The sequence below is a fragment of the Vulpes vulpes genome, chromosome 12 (assembly GCF_048418805.1).
Source record: "Vulpes vulpes isolate BD-2025 chromosome 12, VulVul3, whole genome shotgun sequence".
Lineage (NCBI taxonomy): Eukaryota > Metazoa > Chordata > Mammalia > Carnivora > Canidae > Vulpes > Vulpes vulpes.
In genome coordinates, this window is record NC_132791.1 from 88,833,850 (window position 1) to 88,856,974 (window position 23,125).

Consider the following 23,125-nt stretch of genomic DNA (forward strand, 5'->3'; position numbering starts at 1 on the left):
AAAATCTTTTTTTAAAAAAGGTGCTGGCTCACATGGGTGGCTCAGTTAGTTAAGTGTCTTGTCTGCCTTTGGCTCAGGTGATGATCCCAGGGTTCTGGGATCAAGCCCGGAGAGTCAGGCTCTTTGTTCAGCAGGGAGTCTGCTTGTTCCTCTGCCCCTCCCTCTGCTCATGCTCCCTCTCCCCACCCTTCTCAAATAAATAAATAAATAAATCTTTTTTAAAAAGTGCCAAAAAAAAATTAAAGGGAGACAGTAGCTATGTTTGTGACTCAAAAGACATTGTCATTTGCATCAACATTTAAAACAATGATTACTTAACCAAAAAGTGTCATGAAAGCATTTACATGAAATTAAAATGATACTCTGACAAGCCAGAATGAGGGAGCAGTCTCAGTAGAGGCTGATCAGTGAGACACCATTCAAGTGTATCATCTGGGCATCTTGGATGTGTGTGTGTGTTTTTTAAATATCGTATTTATTTATTCATACGAGAGGCAGAGACACAGGCAGAGGGAGAAGCAGGCTCCATGCAGGAAGTCCGATGTGGGACTCAGTCCCAGGACCCCGGGATCACGCCCTGAGCTGAAGGCAGATGCTCAACCATGGAGCCACCCAGGCGCCCCTTGGATGTGTTTTTTTAAATGAAGAAAATGCAGTGAAGAAATGACAAGCTTTGGCCATGAATGAATAGTCCTCAAAAGAGGTAAGATTGGCAGCTGTTTGTATGATGTGACTAAGGAACAATGAGTCATTTGTTCTTCAGATTTGTCTGTTTCAAGTCTGAGAGTCACTGTGGCTCTTCAGACTCCTTGGGTTGAGCCACTGCCCTCCACGCTCTTCCAATTAAGGGACAACGCATTATTACAGTAACATTGTAAGGGTCCATAACGTCCTCTGGCTAGGAAGCTGTACTGCCTCACTACCATTCAATCCACACTGAGTGTCTGTAATGAATAGTTCAAAGGACTGAAGAATCTGGAGTCAGTACCCTGGAACAGAGCCAGGACAGAGATTCAGGTGCATGTAACTTGCTCAGTGATGCTCTCAGGAGAAAGGGTGAGCTGGAGTAGGTTATAGGGCAGGGAGGGGGCTCAAAGCAAAGGATGTGGTCTCATTTGACCCCATGGGGAAGCTTGAAGCATGAACTTGCCCACAGAGTTGGGTCCCACCTTTAGGTAGGGAGCAAGCATTTGGTCCCTGTGTGCTGGTCATCCATTCTTAGGCTGCCAGCTGCCCTAGGTGGAGGAGGAGTTTGGTGGCAGCAGGATAAATGAATAAGAGAGGCATAATTTCCCGATGCAGCAGTTCTGTTTTGCTTAGGGCATTTCTCCAGAGCAGTGCTTCTCAAACTTTCCTGCCCACTGGAGTCTCCGGGGGATCTTTAAAAAAATGCCACTGTGTTGCATCGACACTCAGACGTTTGTGATTTAAAGCATTTTTGCCTGAAACTCTCTGACTTCTCCCTCTTCTCCTTCATGACTCATGTGCCCTTCCTCTGTGCAGCCTTTCTTTGGTCCTGCCTTGGGATGGGCTAAATACATCAATGCTGCTCTCCTCTGGTGCCTTTACCTCTCTCTCTTGTGTTACAGAAACCATCAGCCTCTACTGGGGTTGTCTTCCTCCCCAGCTCCCTTGCCCATCTCAATGAGTTCTCCCTTGAGAATGTGAACAGAGCTTTGTCTATCCTGGCCCCTACCAAAGTGCCTGGCACAGAGGACAACCTCGGGGTTCATGACTCGAATGGATAAATGGATGGAATACAACTTTTCAAATGAGTGGGACAGACACAAATGCTCCACAGCTCTGAGGAGGAAGTAATCCTTCAGTGCTGCAGCAGGCTTTGAGGGAATTTTTTTTAAAGATCTTATTTATTTATTCATGATAGACACACACACACACACACACAGAGAGAGAGAGAGAGAGAGAGAGAGAGAGAGAGGCAGAGACACAGGCAGAGGGAGAAGCAGGCTCCATGCAGGGAGCCTGACATGGGACTCGATCCCGGGTCTCCAGGATCATGCCCTGGGCCGAAGGCAGGCGCTAAACCGCTGAGCCACCCAGGGATCCCCCGGCTTTGAGGGAAATTAAACCAGGATTCTTAAGGAAAAAAAGGAAAACAAATCACTGTCACGTCCAGTTTCTCAGTCTACCTAGAATCCTGGGGGTTAATTTCAAGCCAGTTTTGGTGATAGGTAGCAAGATGGAAGCTGGATGAACCAGCATTGTTGGTGCTCCTCTGGGTAGCCTTCCAGAAGGGACCAATCATGGTTTTTAACACACACAGTGAAAACTGCTCTGGAAAGAGGTTTCACCTTTCTCCCACGGTCATTTGAAAAGGATCATTCATCCATCAGCATGTCTTTCTCAGCAGGTGTCTCTCTTTGTCCTGTTCAATGTATTAATGGATCCTGGGTGACACATTGGGGCATGGGGGTGGGCGCCACCATCCTTGCAATGATGAATGACTGGATGACTATACTGTCCCCCCTTGTCTGAGCCTGAGAGAGGGGCTCCACAGCTTACACAGAGCTTGGATATGACTAGGATTTGTGTGAGAGCCAACAAGTCAGCTGACATTTATTGCAGGTAAAAGAGAGATGGCGCTGGTGGTGGGAGGTGGAGCAGGAGACACCTGCAGTCAGCAGGGGTGGTTAGCCATCTTACTTCTGGGGTGCTAACCTGCTGGGAGCATGCTTTCAGACTCCCAGGAGACAGCAGGAGCTGAACTTGCCCTTTACCTGTACAGAAAGATTATGTCTCTCTTCTGCAGGTAGACTTCCAGGATGCCTCTGGGTTTGCTCTTCATCAGACTGTTTTCTACAAAAAAACTTGACATTCGCAGATGGTCCTGAGCCACAGATCTTACCATCATGGGCACGTGAGGGCCTTTTCGGTGTGTACCTGCCCATACCTATTCTACTTGCCATAGTGTTTAAGGATACAGGCTCTGGATTTAGATAGGCCTGGATTCAAGTCCTGGCTATGTGACTTGAAGCAAATAACTAAGCTTCTTTGAGTCTCAGTTTTATGATTGTATAACAGAAGTAATAATAGTACTTTCTTCATAGGCTTATGGTGATAACAAAATATTGTCCATGCAAAAACATTCAGAATTGTTCCTTCAACATAATAGGGGATTTAACATGTTGACTAGATTATTGTTGCTGTTGCTATCATTAATCTTTCAAATTTGACAATTTTTGCAAATCAGTGCAGGAAATTGCACTCGGACTTGAGGTTAAGAAGGCCAACAAGATTTGCCCCTAAAAAGCTCATAGTCTAGAGAGTCAAATGCACTTAAGAGCTCTAAACTTAAGTTCTGTTTGACACTTCCAACATTGCACCTTTATGTGAATCAGAAAAAAAGATACTCCCTCTGCCAGGAGGCTGGATTTTAGACCCTTGCCCTCTTGGCCATGTGTCCTTGCTCACTGAACAATCTGAACAACTGTGCATAATGACCATATGTGACATGAACTATGCCAGCAGCATTAGCGAAATTGTGATTATTGTACTTGGGGTGGGAAAGGTAAAATAAATCTTCACAACGAAGGTGGCATCTAAACTATATCTTAAGCAATGACTAGATTTAACAAGTGGTTGCAAGATTTGCCAGAAAAAAGCAAAACAAAGGCATGGAGTCATGAAACAGGTTGGCTAGAAAGCTCTGGGACCAGAGTGTGAAGAGCTGTGAATGCCACACAAAAGAGCTTGGTGTTTTTGTCTCTAAGCACTGTGAGCTCATGATCAGTTCTGTTTGAGCTCACTGCCTGCTGGACATTTGTGATATGGATTCGTAACAGAGAGTGGAAAGGGAAGGCCACTCTACAAATCCTGATAAGAGGAATGAGGGCCCAAAGCAGGTTGTGATGGAGAAGAAGCCAATGCCAGAAATGCTACAAAGGAAGACTCTTCAGGACTTGTTGGACAACTTTCGATGAAAATAAAGAATATGAATCAAGGGTGAGTCCAAGTCACTTTGTCTATCAAGAGGCTTGATGGATATTGATGTCAGGATAGGGAACAGGTGAAATAAGCAAGGACCTGGGCTTGGGGGAGCACAGATTTTGAGGTATGTCAAAATATAGATATTTTGTGGCATATCCAAATATAAATATGGATGTGGAATTCAGGTGAGGATCAGGGCACAGATTTGGAAGTCATCAGTTTGTAGGGCAGAACTAAAGCAATGGGAATGGATGAAATCTGTTGGGGAGGGCATATAAGGAGAAAAGAAGATCCAGGATAGTATCTTGGGAAACATCAATTAGAGACTAGACGGGAAGACAACAGACAAATAAGTAGAGCTCAGAATCAAGGAGAAAATCCAGGAAAGACAGTGCCAGGAGTGAAAGATATCAAGGGCAACCACAATTCTACAAGAGAAAGAAGTTAGGCCAATGGGGCTAATGGCTGCAGAAAGTTCTAGCAGTATGAGGTCTGATAGGTAGCATTTGGGAGTTCGTGGGGGACCTAACTAAAGAAGCTCCTGTAGTGATGTAAAGTCAGAAGGAACACTACAGAGGGGGTGCCATGTGAGTTTAAGGGAAGAATGTGGAGGAAGGAACATAGATTATTTTTTCAAAGAGATGAGTGAAGAAACGAAAAAGATATATGGTTTATTAGAATGAGTCTGAAGGGGATCCCTGGGTGGCACAGCGGTTTGGCGCCTGCCTTTGGCCCAGGGCGCGATCCTGGAGACCCGGGATCAAATCCCACATCGGGCTCCCAGTGCATGGAGCCTGCTTCTCCCTCTGCCTCTCTCTCTCTCACTCTCTGTGACTATCATAAATAAATAAAAAAATTAAAAAAAAAGAATGAGTCTGAAGATATATGAAGGAGAGGCTCCTAGAACTGGATTATATATTTCTGCTTTGGATAGCAAAGAAATGGGAGACTTTTTTGGGGATAGGAGAAAAGAGGAGTCCCTAGGCCAATTTTTTTTTTTTTTTTTACCTTTGGATTTCAGTTCTGGGCTTTCTACAATATAAATGCTATGGCAAGGTAAGATGCTGTTTTAATGTGGTGTTCTAGTGGGGACAGTCTTCAGCCAAATCTAGGAACTTTTAAAATACAATTTGCATTCCAAAAAGTAAGGGGGTGGTGGTGGAGGAACTATATCAATATCTATTGCATATGTGCTAAATTCCACTCCACATGCTAGTTTTATGTACATTGTCTGATGTAATGCTCAGAATGACTATAGGGATGTAGGAAGTTTTTTTTTTAAGATTTTATTTATTCATTCATGAGAGACACAGAGAGAGAGAGAGAGAGAGAGAGAGAGAGAGAGAGAGGCAGAGACACAGGCAAGGGAGAAGCAGACTCCATGCAAGGAGCCCGATGCGGGACTCAATCCCGGGTCTCCAGGATCACACCCCGGGCCAAAGGCAGGCGCTAGACCTCTGAGCCACCCAAAGATTCCCAGGAAGTTTTCTCTCAGAACAGAGGTTCCTAACCAGGAGATACATTACCTTTTATTCAACTTTTTTGCGTATGTACGTGTGGCATTTGACAGATAGTTCATAGTTTTAATGAGGTGATCTACATGTTCCAAAACACTAAGAACTGTTGACTCGAGGACTGTTCATCCCAAACAGCATGCAACAGAGGAATAGGCACTAATTTCATTTTGTTCACGTTTGTATTCTTTCAGGGGAGTTCCTGCCTTTCACACACCTGCTGTACTGGCCTCCCCACAGTCTTGACCAACTAATAGGCTCTCAGTACTTGTCGATTAGCTAATAGGCTGTTGTGTTTACTCAAATATGTTTATCACTTAGAGGAAAAAGTAGAGAAATTTTCACTTCCAACCTATGGCTGATATCTCAACTCAACTGTGTTGATCAACAGGTCAGTTGAGCCCTCAGCAAAAAGTGACATAGTTATTGGGAGCTATTTGTGCTTGAAATTTGCATCACAGAAGTTCTACCAGGTAATTGTATATAAAATACAAAGGGCATCTGCCATGCGTCTGTATTAGCAGCTACCACCAGGAAAGTATATGCCAAGATAAACAGGCAATTTAGGTGATGGATTTGAAAGAGGACCCAAACCAGAGAAACAATCCATGCTGGCATAATGAGCTTCTCACACATGATTTCTATCAGAAATGGTACATATTGAAGGGCAATGCAAAAAGAAATGACTTGAAAACATCTATTTCCATTATGTTCATCAACTTGTGATACAAATCATAGGAAAAGGCACTTAGCATTTCTAAGATGGGCATAAATGAGTCTAAGCAACTGCAAAATATGATCACTTACTATAATTTAAGAATTATAGGGCAGCCTGGGTGGCCCAGCTTTTTAGCACCGCCTTTGGCCCAGGGTGTGATCCTGGAGACCCCGGATCGAGTCCCACATTAGGCTCCCTGCGTGGAGCCTGCTTCTCCCTCTGCCTGTGTCTCTGCCTCTCTCTCTCTCTCTCTCTGTGTCTCTCGTGAATAAATAAATAAAGTCTTTAAAAAGGAATTATATTTGATGTAGAGAGGTTACATTAGAAACCTTATTATCACTAACAGAAACTCCTCGTTTTCCAGACTTTCACATTTATAAAGTTTAGAGAAGCAAAGTATCATTATAGGGGTAAGTAAGTCACGTGTAAACCTCCACTTACAAATTAAGTCATCATGGTATCTCCCCTCTTCCCACTGTGCATCTTCAGGCCCATCCTATTAAGATTTGTTTCTTGCTGATGAATGATGTTCTCTGACAATACAATGTCAATTGATTGTAAAGAGAAACAGCAAATCTTGCAAGGATTGTATGGTTTCAGGGAATGAGTGAATACGATGATGGGGAATTGTAACGCCAGGGAAAGACGAACTTCTAAGAGATCAGTTAGTGATAGAAAAGAGAAAAAAAAAATTGGTCAGGGTAATGATACGATAGATGCTTCCAGACTTGCAGTAGCATAAGAATATTAGGAAAATGCGGGAGGTCTTCATATGACGTCGTAAATGTGATTCTCTTCTGCATCGTCCTGCAGAAACCAGGTACAATGTCTGGCATGGTGCATTGGGCTGTCGTAATACTTGTTGCAAAGTTATTTTAAGCAATAACTTCTTTTTTATGTTTGTTTCATGAGTTACCGCACAATGGCATTTCATCCTAAATGTTGCTAAATATAGGATGAAATAGCTTACGTGGATTGATTTTTCAAGGCAAAACCTTAGTCATCCATCTTTTCTGCTACTTCATTTTGAAATATAGCCAATTTTTGAGTAGATTCACGTCGCTGGCCTTTGATAAGGACCTGTCCATCATCCCTTAGATCTGCTGAATCTTTTCTAATTTTAAAGTATCCCTAGTCCCCTTTGCATTAAATTTTGAGCTGCTGGAATTCTCTTTAAACATTCTTAGCTGCAGCGGTAATAGATCTATGAAAGAAGCCTCCGTTTCTGATTCTTTCTAATCTCCCACTGTGTTTTGCTTGTGGGCAATATTCAGTAAATATTTTAAAAATGAATACATTTCTTTCAATTTACTCCAATGTCAATACGGAGTCCTGGGACCAGGGTAAGGTTGTAGGAAGAAGTGCCATGGCTTTTAATTACCACGGACCTGACTTCCAAGGCAGTGTCATCTTAATATTTTTTGCTCTCAGTATATAGAGTACACTTCAGGGACACCTGGGTGGCTCAGTGGTTGAGCATATGCTTTTGGCTCAGGTCACGATCCCAGGGTCCCAAGTCCCACATGGGGTTCCCCATGGGAAGTCTGCTTTTCCCTCTGCCTATGTCCCTGCCTCTCTCTGTGTGTCTCTTATGAATAAATAAATAAAATCTTAAACAGATAGAGTACAATTTAGAGGAGCTGCAGATAACTTCTGGGTTACTGATGTTAGGGTGTGAACTCTGCTTTATTCATCTAGGAGTGATGCTGGCTCCACATAGGCTAACTCACCTGCTCTTGTTTCATGTGCCCTGGGTGCCAGCCCTGTACCCTGCAATGGATCTTTATGTTTGTACAACACTGTAGGCTTCTAAACGTTTTAAAAACATCTTGCTCAGTTATCAAAGTTTTGCAAAGTGCAGCACTTGTCATTATTCCCATTTTACAGATAAAAAAACATGAGCTCAAAGAGAGGATATGACTCAGATGCTAGTCTTTGGATTCCAGGTACAAAATTCTTCCTACAGTGCTGTTCTTACTGCCTGTGAGTCAAGGAGGCAGAGTGTAAATCTGTTGGGTTTTGGGGGACAGCAGACATGCCAGGAGACACACCCAGCCGTGAATTGGGGAATTCATACGTGAGAAGGTTGTACAGACATCCTCTCCTTTTACAATAAAGCCTGGCAAGGTTGTTTAGATCGGAAGGTCATGTTGCCTGTGAGACCCTTCAAGAGGACATGGTTGAGGTGGAAAAGAACAGAACCTATAAATCTACCTGCCCCCACTGTTCTCCAGGGTGCGACTGCTGGCTCTGATCACCAACTAGAGTTCTGGTACTCCAGATAGTTTATTGAGCAGCGGCCATGTGTAAGGATCTTTATAAGCTCCACAAATCCTCATGGAACCCTCCAAAGTATCATTAACTCTCTTTGCACACTGGGATATTGGGGCTCAGAAAGGTGACATATACCCAGCAGCTGCTACAGAGCTAGTTAGTGTCAGAGTCAGAATTTGAACATTGGTCAAGCCATCCCCACAGCCTTCTGGTTTTTCTGTAATTCCATTCCGTTATTTGGTAGCTTGGGAGAGATTCTAACAAAGTAGAACAAAGGGCTTAGATTCTGGAGATACAGATTCAACGTATCATATCATCGTGCTCCACACATATTTCTTGAATAAGTGGATTGTTATGATCTTGTTCCTTATGCTTACCTAAAATTTACCTTTTATTATTTTTCTTTCTTTCTTTCTTTCTTTCTTTCTTTCTTTCTTTCTTTCTTTCTTTCTTCTTTCTTTTTTTCTTTTTTCTTTCTTTCTCTTTTCTTTCTTTCTTTCTCTTTCTTTCTCTTTCTTCTTTCTTTCTTTCTTTCTTTTTTCTTTCTTTCTTTCTTTCTTTCTTTCTTTCTTTCTTTCTTTCTTCTTTCTTTCTTTCTTTCTTTCTTTCTTTCTTTCTTTTTTTCTTTCTTTCTTTCTTCCTTATTGCTATTTATTATTATTTATTTATTTATAATATCATTAATATGTTTGCATAGTAATCTATAGAGTCAACATCATCGAATGTGTACTAATCTATGTACCATAAAATGGGATTACAAACAATGTTACAAATTTTGCTAACTATTTCCTTTAATGCTTCAGTCACATAATTATGAAATGCTTTGAGTATTTTGAATCAGATTCCCTCATTTAATGAATGAGGAAATAGGATCTTGCAAGAAGAGTCCTCTTTGAGGTTCTACTGAGGATAAAAGGCAAAGCCGGAATTTGAAATCAGGGAATACAACTCCAAATTCATTGCCCTGTATGCTACAGTCAGCATTCCTTCTAATAGGAGCTCATATTTATTCTCTACTTGATAGTCCCATGAAGTGGACCATCTCATTTTGGTACTTGTCATCATTGTGACTTTGTGGGGTAGACAACCCAGGTGCTAGTATTCCCAATTCATAGCTGTGGAAATGAGACTCAGAGAGTATAAGATTCCCATGATGCCTGCTGGCACTAGAACCAGATGATACTACAAGGTAGGGCGATGCTTGGTCCTTCCTCCCTTTCTTCTTCTCCTTAGCTTGGTTGGAATATTAGCAATTTGTGGTACACCAACTATGGTGTACTTCAAGACACTGTAGTCTTGAAGACAGGTATTGCCTTTCTAACCCATGTGTGCCCCGCATACCTGTCCTGGGCATTTATTTATTTATTGAATTTATCTTCTAGAAAGCTGAGGATGATTACCTGGTATGGTACCTAACAGAATGGTCAAAAACTTTGGATCAGATCTAAAGTCTGCTCTGACCATTTTCCTTTCTTTTTTTAAAATGATTTATTTTTATTTATTTTGAGGGGAGGAAAAGGGGAGAGGGAGAGAGAGAATCTCAAGCAGACTCCTTGATGAGCATGGAGCCTGATGTGGGGCTCGATCTCACGACCCTGAGATGATGACCTGAGCTGAAATCAACCATCTTATGCTTAACTGACTCAGCTACCGAGGGACCCCAGCCATTTTTTCTTTTTTTCAGTTGTGTGATGCTGGCAGGGTAGAGAGTAGAGTATACCAAACAGGTACCTGGGGCATAAAATTTAAGGAGGCATTCACTGTACAGGGCCAGCTCTCCACTTGTACAAACCTGAAAGCGAGTACTTCCTCAAATTTTACAACCTAGGCACTTCGTATGACTCTCTATTCCTGTCTCTGGATCTTGGACAAGATCTTTCATTTCTCTAAGCCTCATCTGTTAATCAGTGCTAATTAATAGCACCAAATTCAGAACTCCAAACTCAGCATCAAACACAAAAGGCTTTAAGGATAAATGAAATGTTTTTCCCAGCTCTGGAAACACAGCTAATTACTAAAAAATAGTAGCCATTAATACTGGGAATACTATTTTTCAGGTCCCTTGGACTTCAATATATAAGTCTTCCTTCTTCCTTCTAAGAAACAGTTAATTTGAGACAGGAATGCACATCATCTTGTAGCCACTTTTTCCTTCTACTTATTTTGCTCCTAATTCCCCTATTCTCTGGGACATTTGTATAACAACAAGCCTTTTACCTTCACTGTAATTCTACAACTTGTTAATTATTATAATTATTATTATTTTTAAAGGTTTTATTTATTTATTCATGAGAGAGAGAGAGAGAGAGAGAGAGAGAGAGAGAGAGAGACACAGGGAGAGGGAGAAGCAGGCTCCATGCAGGGAGGCAGATGTGGGACTGGATCCCCGGTCTCCAGGATCACGCCCTGGGCTGCAGGTGGCGCTAAACTGCTGCGCCACCGGGGCTGCCCTATTATTATTATTTTTAAAGATTTTATTTATTTATTCATGAGAGACAGAGAGAGACACAGAGACAGGCAGAGGGAGAAGCAGGCTCCCTGCAGGGAGCCTGACGGATAACAGATCCTCAGACCCGGTATTAGGCCCTGATCCAAAGGCAGACACTCAACCCCTGAGCTACCCCGGCATCCCTATAATAATAATAATAATAATAATAATAATAATAATAATAATTATTATTATTATTATTATATTTTATAAATATGATAATAATGATAATTTTTTAAAAAGTAGGCTCCACATTGGGTATATGCCCGACGCAGGGCTTGAACTCACAGCTCTGAGATCAAGACCTGAGCTGAGATCAAGTCAGAAACTTAACCGACTGAGCCGCCCAGGCGCCCCTGCAACTTACTTGTTAATTATAATGCAGATACAAATTTACCTCATCATTACATTCAGTCCCTCCTTAAGTGCCAGGCAGAGAAAATAGAAACAGGAAGAGCAAAAGCTTGATAATGCATGGATTACCATTAATGAAGAGAGCGTGAAAAATATACATTATCATCTTGGCAAACGCAGACTCTTTGGCAGTTTATTTCAGGTGACAGGTTTGGAAAAGCTCTTCATCTCCTCTGTTAACCTAGGAATGACTCAAATTGGGGAGGAAGGGGAACAGCCGAAGTTTCACAGGGGCAAATGGCATGAAATGCTCAAGGTCATCCCCCATAATGTGGCTTTTGAACTTAATACAATTTATTGGGATTTCTTTTACTGGTTTATGAGTATGACAAGCTTTATGCTTCAGTAATTCATTGTTGCGTAATTTGGAAACAGGACAGAAACAAGGTTTGTTTTCTCTCACCCTCTCTTCGTTTGTTTACCACACATTTAAGTTCATTTGGAAAATTTCAGCCAACATCTGAGCAGATATTTATCTGTCAACAAGAGTTTATCTGTTAACAATAATAGTAACAAACATAATATCAACATTTCTTTTTTTTTTTTTTTAAAGATTTTATTTATTTATTCATGAGACAGAGAAAGAGAGAGAGAGAGAGAGAGAGAAGCAGGCTCCATGCAGGGAGCCTGATGCGGGACTTGATCCCTGGTCTCCAGGATCACATCCTGGGCCAAAGTCAAGCACTAAACCACTGAGCCACCCAGGGATCCCCAATATCAACATTTTTTGAGTGAATCATGTGTTTCAGGCAAAATATGCGCCTGTTAATGTCTCTGTCTCTTTATTTATTTATTTATTTATTTATTTATTTATTTATTTATTTCTGTCTCTCCTTTTTAAACCGTTCTCTTTCAAGGTCACTATTACCTATTATGATGCTTTGAAGATGGGGAAACGAACTGGGGCTGAGATCAGGAAGTGATTTTGTTCAATGGAACAAGTGGGCTGTGAACAGTCTATGTGACAATGTGCCCCAGCGCTTTTACAATGTCAGACACAGTACAAGAATAAAAATAAAATACACAGAAGAGTAGAAGGGTCTCTTCTTGGAGAGATCAGAGTCTGGCAGAGATTAAACTGACTTCAAGCACAGTACACATTTAAGGGCATTGCTGCTGCACACAGAAAATGATGGTTTAATGGACTTCTGAATTTCTCAGTGACTGCACTGAGGGATCCACATGGAACAGCTAGAAGTCACAGGAAGCGTCGCAGCAGAAAAATGAGTCCCCAGTTTGTGCTTGAGAAAGTTAACTCTAAGTTTTGTAAGGCATCCTAGTAAAATATTTATCGTATTTTCTTGAGTCTAAAACATCACTTCCAGATTCGAAAGATGATCTTAGTAATGTGCACATCCAAAGTGGTTGTGTTTCTTTCTTGCCTTAAAAGCCTTTATTTATAATGTCAGCGTTGAGCCCTACAAAGCAATGGCATTTGAGAATCAAAGATATTTTAAAATTCTTTTATTTATTTATTTATTTATTTATTTATTTATTTATTTTTGCTCTTGGGTGATGATTAAAAGATAAAAATTAAAGCTCAAGTGACTTGAAAGAATTATTGTTTCTATCCTGGGTGTAGATTAAATTCTAATGATCTTCAGAAACTGATACCTGGCCCACTTAGATGGCTTTGGTTAAGATTGTTCTTTTTGGGTGGGTGGGGGTATGGAGGTAACTGGGTGACTGGCACTGAGGAGGGGACTTGATGGGATGAGCACTGAGTATTATGTCATATGTTGGCAAATTGAATTTAAATAAAAAATTTTTTTTTTAATAAAATGCTGGGCAGCATGGGTGGCTCAGCGGTTTAGCGCCGGCTTCAGCCCAGGGCCTGATCCTAGAGACCTGGGATTGAGTCCCACGTTGGGCTCCCTGCGAGGAGCCTGCTTCTCCCTCTGCCTGTGTCTCTGCCTCTCTCTCTCTCTCTCTGTTTCTCAGTAATAAATAAATAAAATCTTAAAAAAAATAAAATGCCAATTCTTTCAAAAAAAGAGAAAAAAGATGGTTCTTTTTGCTTCTATCTTCAGATTTAATGACATGTCAACATGTCCTAATGGTTTTTGGCACTGGTCAATGCTTTTGTATTAGGAGTCCTGATTTAGGGAGCTTGCTCATTTATGACATATAACATGTTTTATGGTCAGAATGACATCACATCAAATTAATGAATATTGAAAAACACAGACAATCTCTACATGCAAATGGAACAGTGATAGAGAGCCGTGGCAGCTCTCACAAAGCAAGGCTAATTTTACGTACAATGGCAGATATAATGTCAACAAACATCATTCTAAATGCACTGTTAAAATTTGGGCTCACCCTCCACTAAGTGGAGACGTAATCATGTATAAAACAAATTGTGTTTGCAATCGGAGATACGGATATGCCGGTGTGATTACAGAGGCCATAGCCTGAAATGGAATTCTGGGCTGTGCAGGAGTAATGGAAAATTTAAAATGTCAGCCCAGTGTTTTCCTAGTTTCCCTGACGAGGAAAAAAGTGTTAAGGATGATTAGCGTGTGGGCCAAATGGCCAGCTCTCTATCTAAGACTGCGGATGAGTCCCGCTTGGGAGAAACCACCTTGTGGCTTCTTGTAGGGACCAATTTATAAAGATGACCCATATGCAGTGCTTTTGTTTACTTAGGGGAGACTGCAAGGTGAAGGCTCTGAGTGCATAAAGCTGTTCTTGTCATTGGACTTGATTCCTATCATTACGGGTGGTGCTGAAGCTTCATGTTCTAGAAGGCAGGATCGTGTTTATATGGTTGTTTTGGCCTTACTACCGAACAAATTAGATTCTATTTTTAGCGGTACCATCAGAATAGAGATGCCTAGCTAGCCAGTCACCTCTGAATTCCTCAGTTTTGAGTTCCTGAGCTCAGTGAGTGAGGACAAGGGTTGAAACCAAGGGTCCACATCCGCCTCTTGGTCAGAGCAGCCTTTCATTTATGGCTGTCTCCTTGGAGTTGGCCAAAGGTAGCAAATGCAAAATAAACATGGATGATTCTGACATAACCTAAGTCCCTTCTTTTAAAAATTTATTTGTTTCTTTGTTTGTTTATTTATTTATTCATGAGAGACACAGAGACATAGGCAGAGACACAGACAGAGGGAGAAGCAGGCTCCTCGCAAGGAGCCCATTGCAGGACTCGGTCCCAGGACCCTGGGATCACGACCTGAGCCAAAGGCAGATGCTCAACCACTGAGCTTCCCAGGCGTCTCTGATCTAAGTCCCTCCTTAAGGTCAACCTGAAAAGCTGTAGATCCAGAGCTAGGCTCCAACCTATATCCCCTTCAATGGCATCTGGTTATACTGACTGGCTAACAAAAACCCCAGTCTACACTGCCAGTCTCCTTGAGACAGATTCATCCCACAACACTTTGGCTAATAGAGAGGCTGGTTTGTGGACTGTAAACTGACGTACTATTCAGAAAACTGTCCCCAGTCATGGAAGAAGGGATTGATTAAGTCCATGTGAGTTGTAAACAAGGAGATGCGTGTGTAGTGCTGAACTAGACCCCTGGCACACTAACTTACTATTAACAGAAGCCTAATTATAGTTACACATGTGACTGAGGCTTACTTTGCTGCTCATTTTCTATGAAAAGGTAATAGTACCCTTCAACTGGAAGCCATCCGGATTTCTGAGTTACCATAGGCGAAGTGCTACAACAGCCTCAAATGCTGATATGTTGAAAGCAAAACAAAACAAAACAAACAACAAAATAACCACCCCAGTAGTCATTTATCACTTTGACAATTTATTCTACTTAGGAACCCAGGCCCAGAAGTATCCAATTCTCCCGAGATTTATTAGTTATTAATCATTTTGAGTTAGCACTTGTAAATTCACTGATCGTCAACATTATACTTTCATTAAGGGTGTGTCTATAGGAACGTCTAGCATTTTTATTTTGATCTATTCTTCCCCCCCTCCCCCAACACAAGACAAGTATCCTGACTCCCTAAATGCCATTGCTCTCTCAAGGGTAGCGACGTGGCAATACGTTTGTTACATAGGCTCTTGGTGCTGTTCTCATCATTCAGTCATTCATCTATTACCAGTCAACCAACATTTACTGAGTGCCTCCTCTGTACCAAACACGACATTAGGGGCGGGGGACAAATAGTTGAATAAGAAACAGTCCCTGCCTCTGCTTTATAAACAGATGACAAAGCCTGACGTGTACACGGGGTAATTTAAAATATTGCGGTTAGGAAATAAATTGAGAGCAGAGAGAGAAACAATTGACTTGCTTGATTCTCTGGATAGGTTTTGCTGTAAGCTAGCATCTGAGCTGGGGCTTGAAGGATGGCTAGAAATTTCCTTGTGGACGAAGGCAGTGAAGGATATTACACACAAAGGAAATGCTTTGTTTTGGAGGACAGTGGTGGAAATTCGGGGCTTGGTGTGAGGAACTCTGTCTGGTGAGAAGTGAAAAGAGGCCACGTGGATGTGAAATTTGGATATAACCTGATCCCAAGAGAAGGCAGTTGGCAAAGGGAAGTCACAGAGGAGTTTTCTCTTTAAATGTTAAAAGATGTTATTTTTTTGAAGAGAAGTTTTAGGCTCATAGGAAAATGAGCAGAGAATGTCACGTGATTCTCCCCCTCCCATGCTCCATACACACATTTTTTTGTGGTTGCTGCTGTTATTAACGTCTTGCACCAGCCAATTAGCCACCAGAGGTTTTTAAGTAAGGACACAGTAAAGATAATTTTGCTATATTAGGAAGATTCTTGGTAGCCTGTGGTCGTGGGACTGGTGGCAGGAAGACCAGTCACTAAGCTATGGCCAAGGTCCACCTGAGAGCTGAGAGGAGGATAAACCCAAGAGAGGGTGGTAGGGCTGAGAGACGATGGACTCCATCCTACAGATTACCTGCTAAGGGTATGGTAACTGCAAGGTCTGGTAACTAAATGTGAGGACCTTAGTGTAGGCAACAGTGCCAGCCATCGATTTATTACTGCTCAGCCTCAGATTCACTCCTCTGGACTCGCTCTGCCAGAATGAGCTGGAGTCTTCCAGCAGTCCTCCTTTCCAGGTCACTAGGGAGTGCTGGAGTGGCAGACAGGAAGAAGGAAGCTTCCCTACCTTTTCCATGTGCTGAGTTGCACTTTTTGTTGCTTTTGCTGCATGTCTCACCATGGTCTAGATGTCTCACCATGGAGACATCCGATGGCTCCCTGCCCCAGATGCGGGCCCTCTATGTGTAGTCCCTTGGTCATCTAGCAGCTCTGGTGTGGCTTGGTGCCATATTGCCATAGCCTCCCTATGCAGATACAACACACTCCAGACCTCATACATACACTGGGGTCTGGACTCCCTGTGTGCCCCACCCACCAGCCTGGGCTCATCTGAACTCCAGAGGGCCAGGGCTCGCCACTCTGACTATCAATGAGCTTGTACCTGGACATCCAACTAACACTTCCATAATCCAGGGATCCCACAACAGTAGCATCCCAGTAAGATCTGAATGCCAGCCCATTTCCAAACTTGTCCTTCCTTGGGTGCTCTCCCTCAGCCCTAGGCTGTCCCTTAGAGTCCTCTCTGTAGCTTTATAGTTAGCCACCCAGCATAGTTTAATATACTTCTTATATTAAGCTTCCTAATTTCAGTTATGGTGAGGTTTCTGTATCCTGGTTGGAACCAGCTAATAGAGCAACTGAGCAGATGGCAGCCCTAATGGAGCTGGAGGAGGAAGAACACCTTTTGGTGGTGGAGGCTAATGAATTCACATTTGCAATTGCTGCATTTTAGGTGCTTGTGGGGCCTTCAGGTGAAGAAATCAAACAGGTGATGGGGACAAGAATCTGGAACTCAGACTGGAGGTTTGGATATCTCAAGCACAAATATGGTAGTTGACGTAGTCACCAGGGGAGATATGCAAAGTCTCATGGCCCAGAAAGACCAAGAATGGAGGCCTTAAGATTTCCTAGGTTGAAGGACCGAGCAGAGTGAGGGTGTCGGTGAAAGAGGCAAAAGGAGCAGCCCTGGAAGTGGGGAAGCTAGCAGAGGTTGAGGAAGAACATAACAAGATGTCTCAAACTGTTCAGCAGAGTCAGGGTGTCTTCAGAGTTTCCTGGGAAGTTCCAGAAATTCTGGATATACTTATAAATTATAATTATAAATTCTGGCATTATAAATTCAGGAATAATGCCCTAAGAGTGTCAAAATGTATAGGATGTACACATGTCATCTCTGTGAACACTTTCCGTTTGCTGAAAGTGAAATGTTATCAGGGGATACCTGGTGTATTACTACCTTTTCTTCCTTGAGGAAGAAAGAACATAATTCCACCTCGTAGGAGTTGCCTTCACTCGGCGGCATGCAGAGTAGATCTGGCGTCACCTGGGAGCCCCTGACATGATCTGAGAGCCGTCTTATCCATTCAGACTTTCCCTGGGGTGATAATGGTCTCAGGCAGAAGTTGATAGTGTTTTATCAATCTTCCCAAGTTCTGAGCTGCCCAGTGCATAACTGGCACACGGCTCTTGGTTTTGTTGCAAGAGGGTCTTGGGACTTTGAGTGCTAAAATTTGCATGTAGTTTTTGACATTGTTAAGTGCCTTTGGGACCCAGTGAGAGCTCACAGTCAATTTGCAGGGCACCCTGGCTTCATAGACAAGTCACTTGATGAACCTGTAGATCCTGTGCTGTTCTGTAATCTGCACAATCTCTTTCCACTGAGACCTGGGGGGAAATCACCTTCGGTGCTCATATCAGATGGAGCCATTTGATATTTATGTTTTGGTCGTATGTCTACATTGGGTTTTTCTATGAGAAACTCAGTATCTAATCTGATAAGTTAAACTCTCTTTCCTGGGGATTGAGGGGACAGATATAAAGCCTTTTAAGCAGGATGGATGCATCCTTTGAACATTATTTCTTGACGGCTCTAAATGCCAGCTTTAAAAAAACTGTCATTTCTTAATACACAAGGACAAAACATAAGCCGTTTATTAGATAAGGCAGGGGAGTGGAGTGGAGGGAGTGGAAGATGTGTTTGCACCGTGTACATATTTTTCCTTACAGGGGGCACATCCTGGCTTTATAGACATGTGCAAACGTTAGCAGCTGACAAAACCTTTTCAAGCAAAACAACTGAGTCTCTCTTTAGATAACACAAGCTGTGCACTATAAATACCAAAATAATGGACCTTCTGCTTAGTTTTGACACAAGGTCCCCTAAAAGCCTGCCCTTGTCGACTCTGGAGGTTAAAAGCTGTGGGAGAGGCACAACAATCACAAAATGTCCCTTTGTCCTCAGTCCTATATTTTCCTTCGAACTTCCTCTCTTACCTGTTGGTCTTTAGGTAGTCAAGTTAATAGAGCTTTCAAGAGGGGATTTTACACTTGGTGGCGGAGAAGGTTAGCTGCCCTGAATCATGGTAGGTTGTTTTGTGAATCTGGAAAGGGGACAGGAGCCATAATAAAAGTGTCCACATACATCCCTTGAAAAATAACAAGAACTCAAAGGCTACTGTTTTTCAGTTACAATGGCTTTGGACACTGTGGAAATTTTTTTTAATCAGAGAAACTGGACTTTGGTTTTGAACTAAAAAAACCCCGTGTCATCCCACAGAAAAACAGCCATGTTATAATTTAACATATGTTGCCCTCTAGCAGGTTGCTTAGTACTGCAAGTGTTTTGCTCAGTACGTTTTTTTCCTGTACGTCTCTCTGGCATCACAGAGTGGGTCTAGGAAGACATGCAGGGGAGAACCTGCTACTCCTACCCCCTACTTGACCCGCCAGGGCCCCTCCGTGTTCAGTTCAAAGGCTGGCCTGCACTGGAATCTACACAGAATTGAACAGCAGATGGGCACATAATAAGGAGCTGGGCCAAGTGAGATGAAGCAGCCTCACTCCACGGGACCCACGGCCATGACCAATAGAAGGGGTGGACAGCTTGCCAGAATAGGGCTGGCTGGATGCTGAGTGCAACTGGGGTCTTAGGATGAGGTGCTTAGAGCGATCACGAATGGTTGTGTGTTTTGTTAAAAGTTGGGGAATGTGGGAAGCCTGCCCATGAGCAGTCCAAGTGGAGAGTGGAGATGCAGGAAGACTGGGATGCCCTCCTCTTGCTTTGGGAATCAGTCCATTTTCAAAGTGACTCTCATGAAGACTCCACATGGCAAATGTACTGAGTGCTCATTGAACTTGGAGCGGATGCATGGGTCATTGTATCTGCAGTGTGCTGTTGCAAGAAGAGCAAGGTTTGTTTTCAGCTACTGGGAATAATCACATCTTTAATCTGCCTATTGTGAAGACATTGCGTCAGGCTCAATGCCATGCCCTTCATATTTTTAAATTTGCTTCCATGTTCAATTAATATAATTGCAAAAATAAATTTAAAACTAATTACTCGTGCACATAATTCTCTATCTCACAACTCAGCATTTGCAAACAAAGGACGCCGTAGCTATTATGATAATAGTTCCTAATAGCCTGGAACTGTGACCTAATTGTAGTTAAGTTGACACCATGATGTAAATAGTGACATTGGTATTACTTCAGGATCATTACCCTGTGGGGAAGAACAGGCTGCAATTAAATTATGGTAGAAGGGTCACCAGATTTCATCAATATCAAGAAAGAAGCCAAAATGGCATGGATATGGAAAACCACCATCTGGTATATGATGGCTGAAAAAGATGGGTCTTTAAGAAAAACTAATTTTAAAAATCCTCCTGACCATGTGTTTCTCACATCTAGTCAGGTACGAGGGGCTGATGAGGATGTCACCTGCATGACAGTGGGGCCCCCACCCAGCTTCTTGGTTTTTATTGCCTAAGGACTGCTACATACTCATCTTCTGGCCACTTCCCTTGTGCTATCTATCATCCCTTCTCCTCCTCTCTACACAACCATCTGATACGTTTTGCTAAAATGCAAATCTGACAGTGTCATTTCTCTGCTAGAGATCATTCAGTGGCTCTTTACGACCTTTGGAATAAGTGGTTCTCATGTTACCAAAAAAACCTATGAGCCCTTGGAGATGATACTTCTCGTGGATCATATACCACCATCTCCTCCCTCCCTTTTTTCCCATCACCCAGACATCCCATGGCTGGCTGCCTTGCAGTTCCATGGATGTCCTCTTCCTGACTCGGCACCTCCCCTACATGCAAATGTTTTTGCTTACATTCCCTCTAGGTAGAGAGGCAGGCAGATCTCCTCCAGGTCAACCCGCAGCCCATAATTGCCTGCCATTCTTACCTGCCTTTCCAGACTCAACCCAAACATCCCCTCCTCTGCCATGCCTTTCTTGATTCTTCCAGGAAGATTATCCCCTCCATCTTGTGTGCCAGCATCTTGTTTTTAATAATGCAACTGCGTTTATTTCATTTTTATCCATTATGATCATGTGCTGTCTCCTTCTCTAAACTGTGAGCTATTAAAGGACAACCACCAGTGTCCCATTTATCACTAGGACCCAGCTCACTGCTTGATCTGTAATAGACAATCTCCATATGATTGTTAAATTCTGTTTTTGAAAAAGAACAATTTTGGTCTGAAGAAAAGAAGATAGAGGGGAGCTGGTAAGTGTCTTGAAGTATATGAAGGGTGGTCATATGGAAAAGAGGACTTTTTCTGCCTAGCTGTGGCTGTGAAGTGTGATCAGTGCATGGAGGACTTAGTGAGAGATAGGAATAATATAAAGAAGAATGCCCTAAAGGTCAGTTGTGCAAAGAGAGAATCAGCTGCCTTTTGAAATGGGTAGTAAATATCTGATTATTGAAGTACTCAGGCTAAGCTGGAGATTTTGTAGGAATTATTCAAGTATCACGTGGATGACCACACTGGTTATATCTTTCTGTTTTATGATATAATAATTAAAACATGGCATTGATGTTCTATTACCTTAGCTCTCTGTATCTAAATCCCCCCCGCCCCACACACACACCCCTAAATAAAATTGTCAGGGCTGAGGCGTCTGGGTGTCTCAATTGGTTAAGCATTTGCCTTTGGCATAGGTCATGATCCCGAGGTCCTGGGATCGAGGCCCTTGTCAGGCTCATGTCAGTGGGGAGTCTGCTTCTCCCTCGTTCTCTGCTGGCCCCCTCATTCTTTCCTAAATAAATAAGATCTTAAAAAATTGTAAGGACCCAGATTTGTCTATACCATTATCCTCAGATGCTTGATACTAACTATTGAATGTTAAAGATTATCGACACTTGTTACAACGACAATAACTGAATGTATGATGTAGTTCCAGAAAGGTTTGTAACATACTTCAACATTTAAGATTCTGATTTTTGCAAATGATATTTCGTGTTACTGGGTATGTCCTTATGATTCTTGAGGGTGGAACTGAAAAGAAGTTTCCACTTTCCTAACTTCACCGTAAGGTGGCATCAAGATTATAGTTATGGTTTTTATTTGCATTAATAGTTTAGATTCATTCCCATGTTTGGTTGGGACTTTTTGTTTTTGCTAAAAGTTAGCTGTGCATTTTGAGAAAAATAGTAATTCCTACTGTGATACTTCTAAAGACCCATCACTATTCAAGATTTCATAGGTTACGTGATTTTATGCTGCTTTTTTTTTTTTCTTCAGCAGTATGGAAAAGATAAAATGATGAGGTGAATCTGAGATGCTGGACCATTATGGTGGCACAAAGCTAATTGATCATTTTCCCCTTTCTTTATAAACTCCCATTTTACTGCAGCTGCCAAACCTTGTAAGGCTCCAAATTAGGTTGCTTTATATTATGCAACCTCATGAGTACAATCTGTTATTTTCTAAATAGGCCAAGAGGAAACTGGACTCACATTAGTGTTAAAGTATCCTCTTAAAGATGACAATGGCTGTTTGAAATGTCATGTGCCTAAAAACTCATTTAGGCTGCAGATCAGGCAAGGTCCTTTAAACTGAGCTCAGGCCAGAGAAACTAGCTTCCTGAGCAAAATTTGTAGCATGATTGAATAGAATGCTAATACTGTTTTCTCACCTTTCTAGTCAGTCTAGAAGTACGCAACCATTGTACAGGAGAAACACATCTCAGGATACTGACTCTGCTGGGTCCCCAAGCAAGCACCCAGTCAAGAGGAGGCATTTCATATTCTCTTCATATCTGTTGTCACCTAAGAGCATGTGGCCCCTTGTGCCACCACTTATCAATCTGACTTCAGTCCAACCAGCTAGAGATGCCAACTTAGTGTTCAGGGAAATTACTGAACAAAACTGCTATGGAAGCAACAGTATGTAAAGGCTTATGTTTGGGAGCTTCTAGCAAGATGGGTTAGGACAGCCCTATTTTAGGGTTAGTAGGTACTGGGAGTGTTAGTTCCTTTCCCCCTGGTGCCAAATTTCTGAGTGGTTCTATGTGGTACTCATCAATATACTCTCTCATGTAGTGATTTGTTATTCTTAGTACTTCTTTCCTCATTCCACCATCATTAATAAGTATTTATTTATTAAATATACATAATTTATACATAGTAGAGTTCAGATACTATATTAGGCACTATAACATAGATGTGTCAGTGGGTCAACTAGTTAAGCTAGTTGAAATCCAGATATGAAGAAGGGAACCAGAAGCATGTATATTTTAAAGGTCATTATCTATCTATCTATCTATCTATCTATCTATCTATCTATCTATCATCTATCTATCTACTATCTAATCTCCTTAAAATGATCTCTTAGGCCTAAGTCTGGAAGGACAGCATCCAGCTGGAGCCTACTGGTTTTATTACCATTTCATGTATGTATGTATGTATGTATGTATTTAGAGCATGAACAGGTGGGGAGGAG

The 23,125-nt window shown here is 42.1% G+C and overlaps 1 protein-coding gene and 1 long non-coding RNA gene across 17 annotated transcripts in view; one reads left to right on the forward strand and one right to left on the reverse strand.

Annotated features, from left to right (window-relative positions):
- The window catches only part of PHACTR1 (phosphatase and actin regulator 1), a 559,986-nt gene that overhangs the window by 340,153 nt on the left and 196,708 nt on the right, over window positions 1-23,125 (reverse strand). The window lies entirely within an intron of this gene.
- Window positions 3,762-23,125, forward strand: part of LOC140594640 (uncharacterized) — a 96,547-nt gene continuing 77,183 nt past the window's right edge. Inside the window, exon 1 of the long non-coding RNA XR_011995686.1 lies at window positions 3,762-3,963. This is a non-coding gene — a long non-coding RNA (uncharacterized lncRNA). The remainder of the gene's footprint in view (window positions 3,964-23,125) is intronic.